This window comes from Sceloporus occidentalis, unplaced genomic scaffold (genome assembly GCF_023333645.1).
Source record: "Sceloporus occidentalis isolate IW3139 unplaced genomic scaffold, rSceOcc1.0.p SCAF_10, whole genome shotgun sequence".
NCBI lineage: Eukaryota > Metazoa > Chordata > Lepidosauria > Squamata > Phrynosomatidae > Sceloporus > Sceloporus occidentalis.
In genome coordinates, this window is record NW_028316990.1 from 899,263 (window position 1) to 922,954 (window position 23,692).

Here is a 23,692-nt window from a genome sequence, read left to right on the forward strand (position 1 = left end):
CTCCAGTAGCTTTTCAGCTGCCCAGAAAATCAGATCAATACAGTGAAAAAGCTCTTCCACACTTATCCTTATGAAATGTTTGTATTTCTCCATGTGAGTTTTATACTGGTAAATGGCTTTTCCAATACACTGAGGGCTGTACTTTCTCCCCCCCCCCCCCCCCCCCCGTAGTGCTGCCTATTGCAATGCAACCATCGCACAATCACTGGGCCACCAGGGGGCGTCTTTCAAGGTCACTTGTGGATTGACTAAAAAGGGTTCATCAACCTTTCAAGTTAAGCTATAAATATACAGAACAAGAATCAACTAAGTAGTCATAAATGGTCCACAAGAAAACATGAATGCTAGGTTGCAAACAAAAATCCATCAGTGATACCTTTATTGTCCAACCAAAATGCACAATATACTTGTTGCGAGCTTTCCAAACTCTATGGGCTTCTTCATCAGACAAGATGTTACAAACCAAACAGGAAAGAAAAAACAATTGGAGATGGTAGTCAGATGCCTGCATGTTGTTTCAGTCCTTAGTAAAGATGGTATACTGGGGAGGATATATTTTATGCAGGCAGGCTCCTCCTTCTTCTGGCCATGCAGCAATAAGTTGTTAGGGATGATTCCTACCTGCTAAGAGACTTTTAGCCAGTTGATAAGTATCCTTTCATATCCCTGGCATTTCCATTTCTAAGTAGGTTGCAGAAGTCCTTTGTCATTGGCCCTTGAAGCTAGTGCATCAGCTAGCTATGAAGATGTCAGCAAACAAATCCGAAGTTGAGTTTGGAAATGAATGGCTCAGTATAGCTATTTCTTGGAATGGAGCATCTTCTATGTTAAAATTAACCCTGTATCTGAGGATCTCAGACTGGCATATATTAAACTCTGTTTAGAACTGTTAGTAACAAAAAGAATAATTTCAAAAGACTAAAAGCATAGTAAATCACTTGACACTTAAAACAAGATAATTTAAAACCAGTTAAAACAATTTAAAATATTGTAAAATATTGGCTCCACTATGGAAACACTCTCTTGGCCTAAAAGGAAGGCAATGACAAACCTCCTTTGACCAGGTTTTACTGACCAAACCTTAGGATCGTGTTGCCATAATCTGGAATTGACTTCAAAGCATATTACCTGCAACAACCATAACACATGTGCAACCTGGATAAAAATAAGACTTTAATAAAAGGCCATGTTTTGAGTTGACATTGGAATGGTACCATATTGGTGCCAATCAGGCCACAGTTGGGGTGCCACAAAAAGAAGGCCCTCTCCCATATCCTTCCACAACCTCCCAGAAAATATTGCCTCCACTGATGGGAAACAGAATGAGGACCACTCTAACAGACCTAATTTCTTGGACAGGTATACACAGAGAGTAGATCCCTCAAGTATCAAAGCCCCAAGCATATCTGTTCCCTTCATTCATCATTCAAAAGAAAGGGGGGATTTGGTGTTAAGAGGGAGTTTGTTTCAGTTGCAACCAATTATCAGACTATGGCATGTCCAAAATTAAAAATATACCTTGCATTAGAAAGAGATAAAATGAAGCTGTTCTTGCCTCTGCTGATCCAGGAAAATAGAGATGCTAAAAAAAGAAATGTGCTTCAGGGCCATGCACTGGCCTTTCACAGATTAAAAAGATGCATAAATTGATCTCCGCATGCTACATGAGCAGTGGATTGCCCTTTCTGATCTTGAAAGACCTGGAGAACTAGTGCCATTCCACCTATCTTTCCAGAATAAAAGGCTTCACTTAGTGAAATGATTCCCATCAACCTACTTCAAGGAAAGAGTTTAGGGTTGATTCACACAGGTACATTCATCAGCCAGTGACTGCAACATCAATGATGGTTTTCATGTGCACAAGAGGAACAGTAATGGTGGATTGTCTGATCATTCTGGAGGAACAGTGAACATTTTTTGTGGGCCATTTTTTGGATTACAAAGTGAGCCCCCAAAATCTATAGGCTGAACATTTCTCATCTAGAGCATCAGAGAAGTTTGTGAGAATGCAAAGGAAAGATTTGGGTTGGAGCCCAGGGAATATGGCTTCTAGAAAGTGGTTGTACTCACTTTATTTATGTGGGATCACACCTTAGTTGGTGTAAAAAGTTGTATTTTCTATATTAAAGATCTTCTTTGACATACATCTCATTTCTTAACATGATTTCCCTTGTTTTCTGCTTCTGATGCATCCCTGATTACTTTCTAAAAACCAGAGGTACTGAGACTCTACTGCATCGACACTGTGGCCATAGTCCTATTGATGTCTTCTTGTTCTTATTTGCCTTCAAGTCAACTCTAGCATATGGCAACACTATACTAGGGTTTTCTTGGCAAGATTTATTCAGAGGAGGTTTGCCATTGCCTTCCGTGTGGGCTGAGAGAAAATGTGACTTGGCTGACTTGGCCAGTGGGTTTCCATGGCTGAAGAGGGATTCAGACTCTGGCCTAGAGTTTTAGTCCAACAATCAACAAAAACAAACAAACAACTTCATTTATATACTGCTTCATACTGAACATACAGTGTCTAAGCGGTTTACAACTGTAAGCTAATTGCCCCAACAATCTGGGTACTCATTTTAGCGACCTCAGAAGGATGCAAGCCTGAGTCAAGCTTGAGCTGTTTTGCTTGTATTGAACTCACAACCTTATGGTTTTGAGTGAGCGGCTGCAGTACAGGCATTTAACCACTGCGCCACCAGGGCTCCTGGCAGTCACAATTGACGTTTTATATATGTATAACTTCCCCAGTGAAACTGTTGGGACATTTTTGTCTAAAGCAGATTGGTCGTATACACTTCAAGGTTGCAGAAGCGGAGTTGTACCTGTGGATCCATTGCACATGGACGTGCCTTGTATGTGAATACACAGTGCACATAGTCTCACATTTCACAGTGATGTACATTTTACCTTGCACATGGATGTGCATGCACATTGGGATGTAAAGTCAGTTGAACATCTTGATTCCAGTGTTTGTGCAACATTGCTATTCAGTGTAAGACTTGCTTAGTATAATTAATGTGAAGTAAAGTCCAAATGTTGGAATTCATGGTGTTCAGGTCTGATGTAGAATCTCACCCTGTGTCTTTTGATGGAGAAGTTTTGCTTCTTTAATTCCAGAAGGAGTAGGGCAGGTTGTAGATAGGGAGATACATTGCTGTATGTTATTCATGTATACAGTGGTACATTCTGGCAACAGTAAAGTTAGTCTGTTTATCCCATCCTTCTTCCAAAGAATTCAGGGCAGCATACACATCTTATACTCACAACCACTAGCAAAGAGGGCAGGTTGAATAGATTATGAAATAAGAGAGATTTGAATCTGCTCAACCTGGGCTAAGTCTAACATGCTAACCACCAGCTGTGACCAGTGGATGGAAAAGCAATTCAGTACATACTCCCAATGAATTGGAAGGAAATATTTCCTGGTTGTCAGATATGGATGCAGATGTTCCACCTTTCTGGTACGTTTCATTGTCCTCTTTTGTAGCTTTTTCTGGCAGGTCTCTACTGTAGTAGAGATGGAAGGAGTAGTTGCAATCATTCACTCCCAGGTCAAGAACAGGTTTTATGACAATTGGACAATGCCATCAAGAAGATTAATATAACAGAAAAAATGTTGCAGTATTCTCCTGGTTGGGTGCTCTGAAGTGTTGTGAAGGGATTCCACATGATTTTTTTATACAGAATGATTCCTGAGTAACACTCCAGCACAGTCAAATATAGTTGGGGCTGTAGAAGAATATTCATTTTCTCCTACAGCAAGGACAAAATAGTTGAGGATTTACATACCAAGGTTCAGTGTGTGAGTCCTGGGATGGCTGATGTGGATGAAGTATGCCTAGCAAGTAAAGGCATGCCAAAATATGGGTCAGAGTAAGCACCTTTGAATCAAAGAAAAAGGACATTCTGTGACAGAACTTTCAGCACCCTGGACAGTTCAGAGGAAGCCAGACAGTTCTGACAGGTTCTCATTTTCTGAGCCCTACCAATTTGGTTCCCTTTAACTTTGCTGGACTTCAGGTGAGTTTTTAGCATGGTCACAACAGCACCAGGATATAAGGATGGAAACAAATTTCCTTGTATTCAGCAGTCTCCCACCTCCTGAGATTTCTTGTGAGAAGAAATGCACCTCATCTCAAGAATCCACGCATGTGTCTTACAATGTTTCAGTAAAACCATGTTCACAGAAAACAAGGTGCATATTATCAAATGTGAGTGGCTAAAAATGGGCATCATCATCATCATCATCATCATCATCACAGGGGTGCCTCATTCAATGAGATACAATGCATTAATTAGGTGTAAAGTGCAAATAAATGCACACCTTGGGAGAGGTGTGCATAAATGTCAGTGCAGGGAGGAACCACAAAGTCTCACAACAGGGTATGAAACAAGACTGGGAAGAATGCAGAGCAGATTTGGAGACACTTGATAAAGCAGACCTTCACAGCTGGGGTTTGTGGAAGTTGTAGTCTCAGATGTCTAAAGAGTACTGACCTGGGGAAGCCTTGATTAAGTTTTCATTACTTGAGGCAGAGAACACAGAGTGGAGAGAAGGACTGTATTCAAGTAACATGGATCCATTTTTATTCTCTACCTCCCTTCTACACTCTCTCTCTCTCACACATCTCTCAGTCTCTTGATGTTTTCTTTTCTGTTTACAAAAAAAAAACACACTAACAGCATAATGTGAACAGTAAACTGAATGAATTTACAAACCATTAAAACAGTAAAAAAGACATCATGCAGAACTAGCTAGCAGTCTAATCTGGGAAGAACATGAATCAAACCAAAGGCATAGCTAAACCAGCATGTTTCTCCTACAGTGGCCAACTGTGAGAAAACCACAAGTAGGATATGTGTGCAATATTGCTTTCCCATTCATATACCTGAGCAACTGGTATACAGAGGACTATGGGGGGATACAGACAGTTTTTGCCTCTCGTCGGTGCCACATCACCTGCACAGCACGGCACCAATGCACTCCCTAGAGTGACTTCTTTTTAGAAGTGTCATAAGTGCCATGATGCGGTGCCACAATGCCTTGTCCAGTGAGCACTGTTTGGGAGCTAGGACACCCACACATCATCGTCACACGCCCCGTGTGGATGGGGACACGCCAATATGGCACATGGGCACTGAAAGTAGGGCTGGGTGCGTGTGGACACCCAGCCCTACCGACCCCTAATTTTGGCCCAGGCCAGTGCAAAACACCAGTCTGTACTGGGCTTATGTTTCTTATACTAGAAGTAATATGTGGCTATTATTAGTTGCTATTTATAGGCTTATGCTCCCAGAATTTATTTAATTCCTGCTTAAAACCATGCAGTTTGGTGGCCATCCCTACATTCCCCTTCCTAGCAAAACAAAAGACACGTAGAAAGGAAAGGCCAGCAGTGACCAGCTTTATCCTCAGGCCTCTCTCCGAAAGGTTCATTTTGACATGCTAATGGTGGGCTTCCCAGAGAAAAGCATTCAATAATATCTCCTTAAATCCAGCTCAGCCTGCAGATTACCCCATGATCTATTTTCTTGGTTTAAGAGGAAAGCTGCTGCAGATCTAAACTGAGAGACATGCCAAGGAGCTATATATAAATCTGTTATCCAGGTTCCACATGCAGCACATCAGTGGCAGTTGATTTGGTGTAATTAATCTGGAGTAGAGAGGAATGATCCTTCTCATGCTCCCTTTATGGAGTGGTGCAAATTGCTCAGTGAGTAAGCCAAATGATGCCAACTAGACCACTCCTGAATCTCATTCTAGAGTTCATATAGCAGAACGGTTAATGGTATATCCCATCTTCTCTTCCAGTCTTCAACTACTCTTGGGCCATCTGACATCTCACACTCATGAGTCAATAATCCCCTTCTAGACAATGCCCAACAGGAGTGCTGCCTTTCACTTGTCTCTGCTGCAGGCTCACAAACAGCCCGCAGGCACGTCGCAGGCTTGACCCGACTGCTACTCTCCCGACTTATTTGGATTGACATTTCCTTTTGTTGGGGATCTGCTCCTTGCTGTTTTGCTGGACTCGCCCCTGCTGCACAGCCTCTCCGCTTTGCCATCTTTAGATAAAAGTGGGCATTTTCCCATGTCAGTTACTGTTCTGGCACGAAGCTGTGAACCAGGCTCAGCAAGATATCTCTCTCCTGCCAGGGCTGTTCCATCTGCACAAGGGTCTTTCTTTGTTCATCAGGTGCAAAAATAAAAGAGATGAACAAAAAATAGACCAGGAATGGAGCGGGGGGAAGGCCCTATGATTAATTTTTCAGAGACTCGGCAACATCTTGAACAGCACAGGAGTTTCTTTGGATATAGATCTCTTAGAGACCTCACATAATAATAATAAAAAGATGTTCTTACTCATTTTAATTCATCTCTTGCTTCATGTTTTGTTATTACAAGAATACCATCCAGTACAAGGTAGCTTCTTTTCTTGAGTGCCTCCTCCTATCCTCATCCCTTCTTCCAACTGCACTTGACCTTCAACTTTGTCCTTTGTGTTACAAGGTTTATGGCTAAACACTATTATGTTTTATTACAAAATGGAGGGTGAGGCGAGGCGTTCCCCCCTCCCACCGAATCCCAGCATTAGCATCATCCCAAGTGTAGCATTTGTGTTCTTGCAGTTCTTTGGTATAAATAAATACGCAAGCAAGAAGACCAATCTGAGCTCCGCAAGGAATAATAAAGAAAAATAATATGCCATTGATTTTGCTTGGGGTGTCTAAATGTGTTTTTATGATTGTATATGTTTATTGCTTTCCCACACTAATGTCATGAATTCCAGGCAATTAAAAAGGACATGAATTCCAAAGCGTTTAACCAGGGGAAATCTGCCTTCCAAATGCAATGTATTAAAAGTTGTAATAATTCTGGTGAGGTTCGAGCTGCGGCAGAAGTTAACAATCTTTGCATCGGTTCCAATTTTAAAAAAAAGCTCTGTTGTATAAAATGAACTTGAAAAACACAAAGATCAAGGTAGGCTCTCTATTAGTATTAAATGACAGACCTAGATAAATTGGAGATCAGGTAGTATGAACAGCAAATAAAGAATGTTGGGTATCAATATTTTTGATCCAACTAGCAAGAATAAACTTTACCTTAGGAAAGTCTTGCATAGAGAGACAGTTATCAGAAAGACCTATTCTTTTTTCATGTATCTCAGATAACTTTAGATCACTGGCTGATGTAATTATCTTCCCGAAGAACAAGACTCACATTAGTTGATTTAGATCATGCATTAAAAAGTTTTAGCCAGCATCTTAAGCTTGCATAGATCTTCCAAGTAGATTGTACCAGCTTCTTCTTTAAGAATTTTTTTAATTGAAAAAAATATCAATGCAGACAGAAAGATGGGGTTCAAATGATATTTGGCAATCTTCACATTGTTTTGTCACTGTGAATAGATGATAAGATGTTAAAAAATATGAAGGGACATTTGCCACTTATGTGATAAAAATGAAGATAAATAAGGAAGACATCTTCTTGATGCCTACTGAATGGCTTTTGGCCTCAGAGTCATACATCAAACACTCCTTGAAAAGTACACCAGCACCATTGGATTATGTTTGCTGTAGACCATGTTGGAGGAACAGCTGCAGTCCACTGCTGTTTCTTCAATACTGTCTCTCTTGTTTTGCTCTCAGCATTGAGAAGGATGGATTTAATTAAGCACATTGTACTTGCCTTTTCTACGCAAATGCCCCTTTGCCATGATTAGTTTCAAGAAAACATTTGGGTCTCTTAAGATGAGAAGGTGTCTGGTTTAATGTCTGCATGATGGAACACAATGCATCCATTGTATAGTGAACATCTCTGACGCTATGCCATGGAAGAGAAGACTTACGAATGATACAGTTTGAAGTTCAAGACTGTTAATGTTATCCAAGCTGGTAAAATAAAACCAATTCAGTTTGTCATATTTGGACTTTATTTATTTATTTAAAATTACTGTCATTTGTGATCCACAAACATTCCCTTTCAGACACAGGCAGTTGGAGGCTCATTTTAGCCTGAACATCAGAGGAACTATCCAAGGTGCTAAAACTGTTTATAGGATAATATTGAGCACATTGGACAGCTCCTTTAAGCTTTCGTCTAAAATCCTGGAGTGGATGCAGTATTCCATGACATTAGAGCCATCAGCTGCCCTATCTTCAGAAAAGAGGAAGGTGGTAACTGTAGAGAATAGGCAGATTTAAGCAAGGCTAGCAACAGCCTATCAAGAGTCAGCTGGCATCAGCCAATGGAATGCTGGCTGGGAGGAGTTGAAATATTCCATTAGTGACAGTCACAAAGGCCCCAAAATCTGCCTTCGACTTATATATGAGGTTGATTTATAGTTGAGTATATACGGTAAACAAAACATGTTTGAAGACAGGGCCTTTTCTGTTGTATTCTGAATACTCCCCATTAGTTCTGTAGCAATTGATTGCTATTATTTCCTTCAAAATGTGTATATATCTATAGATCTCCAACAGAAGGTCCTTTCAACCATCACTATTACCATCAGTGCAGCATTAGAGTGGGAGCAGAAAAGTGGGGATGGATTTGGGGCTAAAGTATCTTGCTAAATTCCAGCAAGCTCATTGAGCTGTCATGTTACGGGACAACTTCCCCTGTCAGAACAATCAAAGCTTAATCCCAAATATGCCTTGAAGGAGAAGTAGATAAGTTTTTCCTGCTGTACAGAAAGAAATGAAGCTAGAGGAAGGCTGGGTGCAAGCCTCAAAGCTTTCTGATGGTTGCACCGGACGAAGAGAGCAAATCCTGAAATCAACTTTCTCCAATCTGGTGCCCTCCAGATACACTGAACAACAATCCCAGTCATCCTCAAGCTGCACAGCCATTGGCATGCTGGAGTGACAAGGTTTTGGGGTAGGCATGTTTACAGTTCTGCACAGCTGAAGAGCATTGGTTGGAGAAAGCTTCCTTAAATAAGGAGATATTTCCATGGTACCATGGCTTCCTCCTGAAATGTTCATCTAAAGCTTGTAGCTGTTTGTGAGCATATGCTACCTCTTTGCAGGAATGGACTCAAATCCAACAATTCAAAGAACCATGCTCCTTAAACTGCCATGTTCTAATTATCCCACAAAGTTACCCACAAGTTATTAAGGAATGTAATTAATGAGTTTCCTGAATTATTAATCTTGTTAATACTGTTAGGTTTTATCTTCCTTTTTACCTTCATTTCTAAATCAACTTTAATTTAACTTCCTTTTAAAATAAAATGTTATGGTATAAAAAGTCCAAATTGTATAAACATATAGAATTCCAACACTACATCCTCCCATTAGTAAAAATTGTCCTGCCACAAACTTATCCCTCAATAAAAATGTGCTTTTGCAGGGTGCAGCAACAGATATCTCACAGTTATTGAGTGACGTTTAAACAACAACTACGGAACTTTTTTTTTAAAAAAGGAAAGAACGTGAAACCCTAAAAATTAAAAAGAAAAATCTGGCACTTAAGTACAGTTGGCCTGGTTTTGGAGACTGTTTCATAGCAGAGATGAATTGGGGCAGGGGGGGGGGGGTTAGGGTGCAAATGTACAGTGCAAATGTGCACCTTTCTGAGAAGTTGTTTCCCCCCACATTCTCTTGGGGATGATGCATGACAGAAGAGGATTCTGCCAACGGAAAACAGCTAAGTTTCATTTTAGTGGATTTTGGAGGAGGAAGTGGACAATCTGAAGATGAAGATGTGATGAAGAGTCGTCACCAGTACTCTTTTTAGAAAATAGCTTCCAAAAAAAAAAAAAGAAGAAGAAGAAGAAAAGAAAAAGAAAAAGAAAAAAATGGAAAAAATGGAAAAATGTATAAAGATAAATAAAAAAGAAAGAAAATAGCTTCCATGCCCCCACTTCCAGAAGTCCCTGCAATGACACATATATAGTTAATCCCAGGACACTAGTGCCAGAGAATTGACAGCCACCAACAACATCTATCACTTTCATTTTTCCCTTTACTACCCCCCCCCCCTTTTTTTTTTAATTAATCCACTTTTATTCCTATGGCTGCCTCCTGTGATATTCTGGGTTTTGTGGTTAAGCAATGCCTAAGAACTCTTTGGCTGAGAATCCTAAATGCTCTTCCCTAAACTGCAAATCCCAGGATTCCACGGGAAGCAGCCATAGGAATAAAAGTGGAATAATAGTGCCATAACAGTGTAGTATGGTATTGTTCTATATTTTATAGTGGGCCTTTCTCAATCCCAGTCCTAGTGGAAGGCAGGATTTAACTCACATAAATAAATGAATAGTTCCAAAATAGTTGCTGGCAGCAAAACGAAATCTTACAGTCTGGTATGAATGAAGGATAAGGGTAAAAGTGCAAGTATGATTCAGAGAAATATCACAAAATTGAGACAAAGAGTTTTTCACATGCCTGCCATGCGTGGCATTCCTTGTGTTGGTGTTGCCTGGTGCAGTAGCCTGGGGCTATGGGGGGGGGGTGGGGTGCAAGTGGTGGCCTGCAATGCCCCCCCCCCCCCCCCAGCCACCTGCTAAGTCAAGCCACAAGACAACCAAGGCACTGGGAAGGTGAGAGGGGCAGATGTGCATGCAGTCAACCTTGGCTCCTTCTCTGTTGCCTTGTTTCCATTGGTCAAAAAAGACAGGGCAATAGAGAAAGGGTGAGTGCCAGCACATGGTAGCCAGTGTGATGTAACAGTTTGAGTGCTGGACTAGTGAGACCAGGGTTCAGTAATGGAAATGTACTTGGTGATGTTGGGTAAGTCATACTCTCTCACCCACAGAAGAAGGCAACAGCAAACCTCCTCTGATCAGATCTTTGCTATACCCTGTAGTAAGTTCACCTTAAGGTTGTCATAAGTAGGAAACAATGTGAAGGAATACAACAACAAAAAAGGCTATGCAAAAGCATATTAATATCCTGCACTACAGTCAGCAGTGAGCTTAACAGTGTTGATGCAAGGGAGGATTCATTTTTACTGTATTACACTTATTACATTCAGTACCTACCATCAAAGTGGGCACTGTAATGCAATGAGTGGTGTTAATCCTCTTAACAGAAGATCGTCTCCAAGCTTGAAACAAACAACCTCCCTCCTCCCCAAAGGGATGCTGACACCTGTCAAAACATTTTCAAGATGAACTACATCAGCCACATTTTAATATTCCTCCCTTCCTGCTTGAAAAGATCAGTGTTAGCTTGCAAATTACTCTACGAGAAAATAACATCATTTCTGGAAATGTTTCTGTTTCAATGTGTCAATAAATGTAATCTTTCTTTCTTTTCTGAAGATGTTACCGGGGGGGTGGGGGGGGGGCAAGAAAAATGATTCCAGGTAAACTCTGTAGTGTTTTGATGCATGACATTTGTCTTTTGACCATATTAGAGGAAATGGTCTTTTGATGTATTTTTATTGTTGTTACTGTTCTTGTTGTGTTAAGGAAAGAGCCAGGTGGTGTAAGTCAGCATTATAGTTGTTTGTTGTTGTGTGCCTTCAAATCATTTGTGGCTTATGTTGACCCTAAGGCCAACATATCATGGAGTTTTCTTGCAAGATTTGTTCACAGGAGGTTTCCATTGACTTCTTCTGAAGCTGAGTGTGTGACTTACCCAAGGTCACCCAGTGGGCTTCATGGTCAAGTGGGGAATTGAACCCTGTCCTCCAGTGTCATAGTCCAGCACTCAAAACACTACATCATGCTGGCTCAGTTATGAACATCATGCTGGCTCACTTATGAAATTAAATGATGCTAATTTATGCTCAGGGGGTTAAACTGAATCTTTGAACTCACTTTTACAAATGGAGCCCATGATGGATAGATGAGCTATGCTGATACTGTTTGGGGATGAGTGATACAAGCACTGGCCTACATTGGACACAGTGTGTAGTTTATATACTGTTCAGAGGAGCAGGAACAGGAGGGCAGCAGTGACAACCTATTTTCTACACAGAATTAGGTCACCTAGATTTAGATATAAAGTCATTACACTGCTGGACATTTTCATTGCTTGTGCAGGGAGGTGTCCAAGCAGTGGCAGCAAGAATGAGACTACCTGTGTTGGGAATCATGTGCCAAGTGGCTGTTTCTTTCTCCACCACAGTTTTGTGTTGCTGCCACTTCTTGGACACCACTCTGCACAAGGAATGTATCCAGAACTGCCAAGTGCCTACCAGTTCAATGTCAAGCTTCAGGTACTGGAGCCAGAGGGCATGGGGAGGAATGACTTGAGGAATCACTGGCTGAAAAGGCATAGCAATTTTCTAAGCCATCCTTCCCACGAGAGTCTGGTTCTCTTTCAGAGCAGCCTATCACTTCAATTCAGGGCTTTGTGGTGGTCTTTGGGACAAAGCATGCACCAGGTGATCCTTATGCTTGTGAAACCTTATGCTTCACCAAAACTCAAAGAATTTTGGTGTTAAGCTTCACTTTTAAGGGTGAAGCCCAACATGCATCTTCTGCTTTCCTTCTTTGATCAGGGAAAAACAATATATATGATTTGTGCAAAGTGAGGAAAGTTTAAGGCTGCTATACATTGCTGGGGAGAAAGCCCCAAAATAGGACTTCACTCTTATTCTTCAGCATTCATATGATTCTATTGCATACTGGAGTAAGATTGGAAAGAATGAAATCCTCTTACTCCTCTTCCTCCTCTTCTCCTTCTCCTCCTCCTTCTTCTGTGTCTTCAAATCAACTCTGACATTATGGCAACCCTCTGGTACATTTTTCTTGGCAAGATGTATTCAGAGGAAGTTTGCCATTAATAATCAAAATCATCACTTTTTATTTCTTATCTGCCTCCTCTCAAGACTCGAGGGGAGTACAATATAGATTAAAGCATATGAATCCATTTAGACATAGGATTATATCAACTTCCCATCTAGCCTTTCCATCATTTCTTTAAACCTTTATGATCATCCAAATGTTTTACCAATTATCTCATTGCTCTTTCTATTTTAATATCTTTCTCCTTTGTTCTCTCCCTATTTTCATAGTGTCTCAATTTCACCTAAGCTTATATGGACTTAATATTTGTTAGTTTTTTTAGTATGTGTTTTGGTTTTTTTGTAATATATATATATCTATCTATCTATTAACACAAATATATATATCTGCTTGTGTTAATACAGATTATATACACACACATCCAAACACACATGCACATAGCATTAAGATGATCATTTTCTTCTATGGCTAACAGGGTATGATTTGCCCAAGGTTATCCAGTGGGTTTCCAAGGCGGAGTGGAGTTTGAATCCAGGTCTTCCAGAGTTCTAGTCCATCACTCAAACCATCATGGTGACTCTTGAAATTCACCTAATTCTCCCTAAAGTGGCTGGACTGCACAGTTCTTATAACCTATTCATTTTTTATTTGATATCTTTTTTAACATTTAGGGATTTAGGAAGGGGGACTCTTTTATTTTTGTTAGCCTTTTTGCTTAATCTTTTTTCCAATAGTGTGAAAACATCCTAATTTGTTAAGAGTTCACAAAAGCTCACAAAACATAAAGGGCTGCATTGCAAAAAATGAGACTTCAGTTAAACAACAACAAACTGACATTCAAGTGGAAATATCCCAAAGGTTAGGAAAACTTCTCCAAAGATGCCATTTGTCACTAATCAATGACTCAGACAAATTATAACCTTTCCAGAAATCAACGGTACAAAGAGGTGATTTTAAAGAATGACATATTCTCTCCATCAGTACATTGACCAGGGTTCTGTTGTTATCAGTCCACTTTGCCTAGAGATTTGTGAATATCTGGCACAGAGGGCAGCATGGAAAGTTTAATGGGAGGAATTTCTCTTAAACCCAAATGAAAAGAAAGTGGGGCCGGAACACGTTCGCTTAAAGTCGCTAGTTTAGTGCAATTACGTGAATGCACATCGTGTTCGAACTGGCTTTCCATTGCCTGAAAATAGCATGCCATTGCCCGAATTTGCGTGTGGCAGTCTATCACGCAATAACATGAAACCATATGATTTTGTTCGGACTGACTTCCCATTGCCTGAATTTGCGTGTAGTGGGTTATCACGCAATGACGTTAAACTCCATGATTGCGTTCAGATTGCCATTGGATTATACTTCCAATTTCCCTTGTGTGATAAACTCCTAAGTCAATTTTTGAAAGACAGGTAGCCAAAGAGAAACTACACATGGAATGAAGATTGTTTTGTGCTATTGATATGGCTCACATCAAGATTCTGACTTTCATGGCTGGATAATACTAGAAAGATACAGTATTCCAGAAGTAATAAAGACTCAGGGCTTGTCTGCGCCAGTGAAAAGTGCTGTGCTCATCCCCAGTGCAGTTCTGACAACGTACAGTGACTTCTGGGGAGTATCTGTGGGTTCTTGCTCTTAATCTGAATTTGCTCTGGAGTAAACAAAGCCATGGAAAATCTTGTGATGCAGTTTTGGCTGCAATCCTGGTGGTACAAAAAATCCTTATTCAACATTAAAAGGAGTGGTTATGCTTAGAACTTAGAAATCATACCTTTGGGCACTAAAATCACAGAATTTGACATTATAATTCCCAGAATCCCTCTGGGAATTATAGTCTCTAGGAAATTACCATTTCCAAACTCATATTATGGGCTTTAGGAGTGCCCCTCCCACATGTTAATATAAGATCTTTATACTGATGATGTAATGCAAATCTTAGTGAAGTTACTCTTTTTGAACGACAGCTGCCAGGATCTTTTAGTGCCCATGCTGGCTGGGGGAGTCTGGGATATATAGTCCAGAAACGCAAGTTGTCTGAGATCTGATCTGACTTTGCACAAGTAAGCTTCATGGTGTGTGTATGTGTATCTGTTCAGAAGGGTCTTTGTAGGTGGGGTGAAATTTGAACCTGAAACTTTCTTAGCTATTAGACAACATCAGATCTCTCTCTTGCTAGAACAGGACATATATAAGGATATCAAATCAAGAGAAAAAAATACAAGCAGAAAATCATCTTTTTATACCAGCCCCTCATTATGTTAGCATTCAGTTGATTTGACAGCTGGAATAAATGAATGTCATTCTTGACCTTTTCAGTTTTTACAGCTTCTTCACTCCTTCTATGGAGACTCTGGCTGCAGCTGGGGCCTGTGCATGAACTTCAGCAATACTTTCCTCCAGTCTCTCAGAAAAGAAAAAAGGGAAAAAAGTATTACCAACAATTAAACAACAAGAAGATATCGTTTCACCATTGTTTAAACTATTGACTAAATGTTAGCCATTAAAAATGGAGGGCATTTCCTGGCTGTTTTCATAGAGCCAGGCTGAATAATCAGACATTAGGACTCCAGATTTTCTTTCTGATTTATGGTGATGGAAGAAAGCTCATTATAGCCAGAGATGATACACATATTATGCCTAGAAGTTTCTTTTCTGGATGACTTTTATTTAGTGTTGGGGAGTCAAATCCCACTCAGTTTGTGATCTGAGTATTCCAGTGTATTAATGCAAAGGAGGGTCCACCAATTCTCAAAGAAGTTCCAACTGGACAAATTAGGATCAGAGCATATCGTTCAAGGATGAGCACAGTCTTTAAGTTTATCAATTGCCATAGATCCCAATTCCATGATTCTTATGGGTACATAGAATCATAGAATCGTATAGTTGGAAGAGACTCAAGGGTTATCAAGTCCCCTGCCATGCAGGAATACACAATCAAGGCACTCCTGGCAGATGGCCATGTAGCCTCTGTTTTGAAACCTCCAAAATAGGAGACTCCACTATCCTTCAGGGGAGTGTGTTCCACAATCAAACATGGGGGAACACATGGCTTAAGAAGTGGATGGGCCTTGTGGTATCATCCAACTCTAAGATTATATGCTTCTGTGACTACAAAGCGACCACATAACTCCACACAACTTTTAAATTCTCTCCACTGGCTATTAGTTTCCAGGCTCAGTACAAGGTGTTGGTCATTACTTTTAAAGCCCTACATGACTTGAGTCCAGTCTATCTAAAAGAACACCTTCCTCCTTATAATCCATCCCACACACTCAGGTCCTCTGGGAAGAACCTACTAAAGCCTACTAAAACAAGCTTGGCTATGGTTTCCCATAGGACCTTGTCATCGGCTGGTCTTTACCTATGGAATGGCCTGTTGGAGGCGATCCATCGAATTACAAATCTTAATAGTGTAAAAAAAGCCATCAAGATGGATCTCTTGCAGCAGGCCTTCCCTGACTGACTGTTGCACCTATGTCTTTAGAACCCCAATATGAGGTTTGTCCTTATCATATCCCATGGAGCCCTATCATGAATGTCCCAATGGTTTTAATAGATTTTAAAGTTGTTATTGTGTTAATTTTATGGAATTTAAGTAATGGATTGTTTGGATATGGGGATAGAGGATTTAATTTATCTTATTGGTTATTTTATGAATTCTGTTTATTATGCAACATGTTTTATGTATGAAAGCCACCTTCATCCACAGGGGGATGTAGGACACAAATAAATTATTATTATTATTATTATTATTATTATTATTGGGCAATTTTAATCATTTTCCCCCTCTGCAAGAAAGTCTTTGAAAACCACTCTGTTTTCAAAGCCTATTCACAATGCAAGACTTATTCTGCACAAAATCCATAGAAAACTGCATTTTCCATGTGAGAAACAATCTGCTATTTCCTGTACAAAAAATCAACCACGTGCAAATTTTGTGTAGAATAAATCCCTAATGATAGCATTTTCTGTAGATGAAATAATGTTTGTCTGATGGTTTCTTGCCCAGAAAATGCTGTTTTCTGTGCAAAACAACCACATGTGAATTTTGCACAAAATTTGTCCTAAATTGAAAAGATTCTTATTAGTCTAGTATTCCTCTTATCAGGGTTTCTCAGGATTTGAATACCAAGAAAGAAAGCTCAGTGAACTCTTGGTGGGAAATTGCATGGGGCTAAAGGGCTACATTTGTTTTGATGGTTCATGAGTTGCAAAATTTGAATTGGAGATAGGACATTGTCATGAAGAACCATAGCTTAGTATGGGAATACATGGTTTGCTTGTAAAAGGGTCCCAGTTTGAAATGTTTTAACTCTTTCTTTAATAATTGGTGTACACACACACACACACACACACACACACTATATATATATATATATATATATATATATATATATATATTAGTTATAGTTATAGTTATATATTTTTCCTCCATCTGTTGATGATATGATATGGTATTGATGTAAAATGGCTTTGAATGTGATTGTTTGGATGTAAATTTTAAAATCGATTTGTTTAATAAACTTTTTAATATTAAAAGAAGGGGGAAAGCAAAAAGGGGAGAAGGGGTCCCGGTTTAACCCCTGTTTTCTCCAGGCAGGATTACCAAGTTTCCCCTATCTTCAACCCTGAAGGTCTGTTTCTAATGGAGAAACAAATATGTTGGATAATCATCCTGACAATCCTCATCAAGCCCAGTGGCTAGAGTTTCATGGAGTTGAAGCTTAGTAATATCTCAGTACTCAAAACCCAGGACTACCAGTGGAGACATTATTGAGTCAAATGGGCCAACAGTCTGCCACAGTATATGCCACCTTTCATACAGGTTTTATTGCCCTTGTAATGTGAGAAAAGGCAAATAGCTAGTCCCCTCCCGCAAAAGAGACATCAGGATGACAGATGTCTGAAAACAAATGAGAGAATTTAGACATGAGGAATGCAAAATAATCAATAGTCACTTCTCACTGATAATGCTTGGAAACCAATTGGTTATTTGCCAAGCACAAGGAGTGGGGAGAGGTAAAGAAATGCTTGCTGAGTGATCTGTCTGCTAGCCCAAAAGGCAAAGATGGGCAAGTAAAGAATGATGGCCATACATTGAAATGATGTGTGTTTTCAGGCGATGCAATTTAACAACTCCTGCTCAGTCAAGAATTCCTAATAGGATAAGCTGGCCTCACTGTATAAATCCTCATGACCCCAATGAAGCCATATTGGTCAAAATATGTCAATCAGAGATTCACTTTTCATTCAGAGCTTTTGCTGCTCAGATCCACAATGGCATTTTTTATTATCTACCATTGCAAGGTTGTTTGTCATTTATTAAAGACAGAGAATAATGGCAATGTTTTCCACAGCCTGGAAAAGTTACTTCTTTGCGCTGCATCCCACAGAATTGCTATAGGCCAAAATGTAGCTTTACCAATCTCTGCCTTTATCCCCCGATTGTGTGATTTAAGGGTCATCACCACACATGCAGCTGCTGAGATTTCATTAGAACTGATTCCCATGAGAATAGCTTTAAATGGTTCTAGTCTTTCTTGAGTCAGAGAAACATGAAGGGGGGAGTGCCTAAATCTTATTGTTAATCCTGACTAGAATAAAACCACTGAATCAATTGTTTTTACCTGTGTGTTGACTGACCATTTAACAATTGATTGAGTGGGTTTACTCATCTAGGATCTAACTGATTATATTACAGCTATTGTACCAAAATGTGTGGAAGGGCCAGTTGTCAGAACGTAACGGGTTTTCCATGCTGATTAGGCACTCAAACCTTACAACTCTGAAGATATTTCCATTTGGATATCCAAAGATAACCTGAAAATCTTTGACTATGATCTTGGTCCTTGGCCTCAATCAGCAATTCCATAGCATTGAGGCATGGCAGTTAAACTGGATTATTATAGTAGTATAACCCTTTCCTTTGTACTTTTAACCTCTATCTATCTATTGCTCTGCCAACTTTTTCCTCATCACTTAGGACAGCAAACAAATATTCAAATATATGCAAATCTGTTTTTTGCTGATCTTCATGAAACATTTTAAGGTCACCTTTTTTATATACATCATACAGGTCTAACCAATTTATGTATTTATGGCCCATCGTGGCTTGTTTTTATCTACATCTGTCTTCTCTGATTGCATTTGAATGGGTTCATTTTTCTATTTTAAATAAAAGATTTATGCCTTAGCTGTCAGATTGTGCCTTTATTTGAAAATTTAATCTTGTTTCCAGGAGTCAAGATTAACTTATTAGATTTAACTGTCCCATGTGTATCTCGAGGATGCTAGAAGTATATGTTCGGAAGGAATACACACGGTATAAACAAATACAATACACTTCAAGCTTAAGCAAAAGACTCTATCAAGCCACAGCCCCATCCATTTACAAGATGAATTTTAAAAGTGGTACCTCTTATCTTAGATAGACTGGAACAGAGATAGCTGGATGCAGAAAAGGTGAAGTGAGATCCACATAACATAAAACACTGCTGAGGGTATGAGTCTCAAACCAGCACCTACAGCAGGCAGCTCCCAATAGCATACCTTCAGCTCCTTGGAAGGATAGATGGGTTAGATCTTATTATTGTTGTTGTTATTGTTTATTCATATTGTGTGTGGTACTTCACAAGAAAAGAAAAGTTCCCTGCTCTCAGGCTTACTGTCTAAAGACATGGCACACATGGAAATGGGATGACAATGGGGGGATTAGGTATAGTAAATACTGCCTCTTCTTCTCTCCCTCCATGGTCAGGGCAGCAGCAATTGGGATGGAAGGAGGAGCTTTCATCTGCTTCTGGGCCTAGGTATGGTGGAGCCATGCCTGCCTTTTCCTCTGAGGCCAGGGCAATGCCATTGGGATGGAGGTCAGAGCCTTTCATCTGTTTCTGGGTCTAGGCATGATGGGGCCATATCTGCCTCTTCTTCTCTCCCTCTAAGACCAGGACAGTGGCAGTTGGAATGAAGGGAGGGCCTTTCACCTGCCTCTTAGCATGAGTATGTTGGATCTTGCCTGTCTCTTTTTCTCTCCCTCCACAGTCACATCAGTGGCAATTGGGATGGAGGGAGGGCCTTTCATTTGCTTCTGGGTCTCGGCATGATGGAGCCATGCCTGTCTCTTCTTCTCTCCCTTCAGGCCAGGACAGTAGCAGCTGGCATGGAGGGGGAGCCTTTCATCTGTTTCTTGGCCTAGGCATGATGGATCCATGCCTGCATTTTCGATTTTCTTTTCTTTTCATTCTCAAGTAATGTAATATGTGTAACATATTGTGGTTTCCACTGACTGAGATAGCAAGATGGGATATGGGGGAAGAATACATTCCAGTTAGAGACAAACATGATTGCAACCAGTAGATTGTGTTTATGACCTTTTGGAGAGGTGGGAGCATCATAAAAATCAGTAGCTTATAATAAAATCAAAAGCCCACCTATTAAATTCAAAGTGTAGGTATTGATTCTTATTTTCTTTGTGGTTTTTCATGCAGTCTACAGTGATGTATTTTTCAACAGTATAGGAGAGTTCTAACTTCAGTTATATGGCAGCCTCAAGGCAGAGTGGGGGTGTGGTGTTCACACAGTGCATGATGCAATGCTGTCCCGACACTGCCATCATGCAGTGCGCCCAACCGCATGGCAGGCAGCACCGTGGTGCTCCTTTGGTGCTGCATCCAGATACCAAAATGCAGCACCAAAAGGATTGCCAGAAGGTCCCGTCAAGGCAGCAAAGGCACCCTTTCCACAGTGCAAAAAGGAGCCACTGTATAGCCAAATATTTTGGGGAAGGAAATCAGTGTATGTCTGTATGTAGTTTTTCCTTCTTCATTTCTTTTTCTTTCTCCATGTAGTTTACTTGGTTAGTGTTTCTTTCTTTTTATGTTAGCTGTGTTTTATATATAAATTGTTTCTAATAAAATTTTAATAAAAATATGCATCTTTGAATTAAAATAATAATAATAATAATAATAATAATAATAAGTGTGTGTGTGTGTGTATGAGAGAGGGAGAGAGTGTGTGACAGAGAGAGTGACAGAGAGAGATTGAGACCACTGAAACTAAAACATTATCTTTGAAACATCAGCTGGTTTGTATCTTTGCTGACAATTCTTTTTTTTAAACCAAAATCTCATTATCAAATGAATGTTTGTAGTACACAAGAAAGAAATGTACTCTATACATTGAATAGAGTTCCAGTGGCCAAGGACAGCCCCACTCCTGCTTACATGACCTTCTCTTAGTGAGGCATGCAACTCTACAGATCAGGTTGTTTTGTAAGGCAGCTATAGGATCAGAGAGAGCATTGGTATCCTGGAAACCAGCTCCCTCTTGCAGCAGTGACCTTGCACATGTTTGAGGAGGTTCATTGGGCAAAACATAGATCAGCAGTGCAGTTTCTTTGTGGCTCTCCTTAGTAAGTGTTTGAAGGCGTTGGTGTGTGAGAATGTGTGGCCATGGGTATGTTTGTGTATAGAGACAGGCACACATCTATTTCTGTACCCTGGCTTCATCTGGAATGTTAGACTGAATGGAAATTGGATCCCATCTATCTGTTTATAACCCAAAACCACCCACCTCAAAACTTTTGGGTTTTGAGGATTTTGAGAATTGGCCATCATTTGCCATTTTACTCAGGATGTAAAAATATTCTCTTGTGACTTCACTATATTTTGAAAGAAACATTCCCTGCATTTTCTTCTTGTTTTTTATCTTGTATTAGATCGCCAGATTTCTTTCTTCCTCTCATATTGGAATCCATATTTTTATGGTTCCCCCCCCCCCCCCCCACTGTATGTGCATTCATTTATTTTTGAATGTGTATATTTCCTCTAATGTATACATTCACCTTCATGGATTCAAAGGTGTCCATGCATATTTTTTTCAACTGTATACATGGTTAACCATTAATATTTTAAAAGGTTTTGTGCACACTTCACTTCTCTAAAATACCTTGTAAGCTACATAACTGTGCAATTCTCCCCCCGGGGTTCTTATGTATGATTTGCAGGTCAACCTTTTTGGTGATATACAATATTAACTGTAATTTTGTTTGGAGCTGATTTTGTGTGAGCTGGGAAGCTCCTGGTTTAGTTCTCACCTCTGCCACAAACTCTTTGTGGTCTTCAGTCACCCATTGTCTTCCAATCTCAATCCTCCCACCTTCTTTTAAAGATCATAATACTGCTCTACCTTACAGATTTGTTGTTAGGATTGCATACAGAAGACATCATTTATGAATTTTATCACTGTATAAACCACTTGCCACATCAACACATCACTTCAATGTGGCAAAATTGGTTACCACTGGACACCATAACAACTCCCCAAAGCATTTTTAAAACAATAAAATTCTATGCAGTAAAATCACAGAACAGAAAATAAAGGAAATGCCAAGGGCCAAACAGTATTTTTAAAAGAGCCTAGACAATCACTAAAGCCATATTGCTCCATCAGGAAATCCCAATACTGTAAATGAAGATATACACTGAGCTTGCAACTTTTAAACGCCTCTTTTGGCTGAAAGGGGGGTGGGCAGAATATACACTCATTTTACTCATTCTTCATCTGAACTTTTACCTTCTTCTTATCCAGAGGAGGGTGGGTTTTTTGCTTTTTAGAGGTGAGCAAAAATATCACCTTAGTTTTTGTAACAGCATCGCCATCTGCTGTTCCACAGCAGCTTTGCATTTGCAGTGTCTGAACATGCGCCAGATTATTGAGCATTTGATGCTAAATTTGAAAAAAAGCATATGGACACATGTCCTTTATAAGAGGTTTTGTGAGTATTTATGTGTAAATATAATTGATCCAACATGATTGAAAGAAAATAACAGCTTTAATATTCCCACTGAATGCCAAAAATAAAGCAGCAGTTTTAGCAAGAGTTCTGAATTTACACATGCAATTCATAGATTTGAGGTAAGCTTATAAAAAGACAGAGAAATAAAATTCATTTAAAAGATGGAGAGAGAGAACCAGACAGACATTGACTCTGCTTTTCTATTATTATTCTATTATTTATAAACCACTATGCCACATGGCTCTCAGTGGTCTCATCAAACTACACATCCCAGGATTTTATGGGTTGGAGTTATAGCAGAGTGGCATTAAACTGTTTTAACTATGCAGTTCTCATACACCCTTTGTCTTCTTCACAACCACAATGTGATGTGACTTTCACACCTGAAGAACAGCAAAACGAGGACTCAGCAAATGCAAATGAGAAACCACCCAGAGTCAGGGGCTTTCCTAGCAGATAATGGTCACCAATTAGCAGACACTAATCCTCTTTGCATATCCTTCCATCCTGGGGCCCTACCATCGACAACAGAACAATGCATGGATTCATATGGAATTCCTCCAGCCCCAGGGTCACACAGTGTGTGTGTCTGTCTGTGTGTGTCTGTATGTGTATGTACACACACACACACACAGCTCTCTTCTAGGCCTGCATTCTCTAAAGATGCCAGCCACAGATGCTGGTGAAACGTCAGGAATAAACTCTTCTAGAACATGGCCGCTCTTCTCGTGATGCTTTGAAAGTTCAGGGGGATTGCCTTAGAGATGTCCATCGGAGAGTTCTAAGTACAGTACTCACTAAAATAAAACGCCCAGAGGTCCTTAAGATGGAGCCTTGACCTTTAGAATGGTATGAAATTCATACAACCGTGTAGTGTAAGAACAGTATATAGCAGGGTCTGTGTGCTACATTCAGCTCTGTTAATGATCACAAAAGAAGCAGTGTCTGTACTTTCTGCATTTCTATTTCTCTTATTTCGGAATTCCCATCCTCGCCAACTTTTTCAGCCTGGCATGTAGACAATAATCTGCCAAGAGAGGCACTACCTTATGCATCCAAAGGAATGTTCTGCTGTACATGAAAGCTTATAGCAAAAGACATTTTAAGATTTCACATGATGCCAAATAATTTATTATAGCTTACCACCTGACTACATCTGAGGGCCTTGAAACTATAACTATAACAA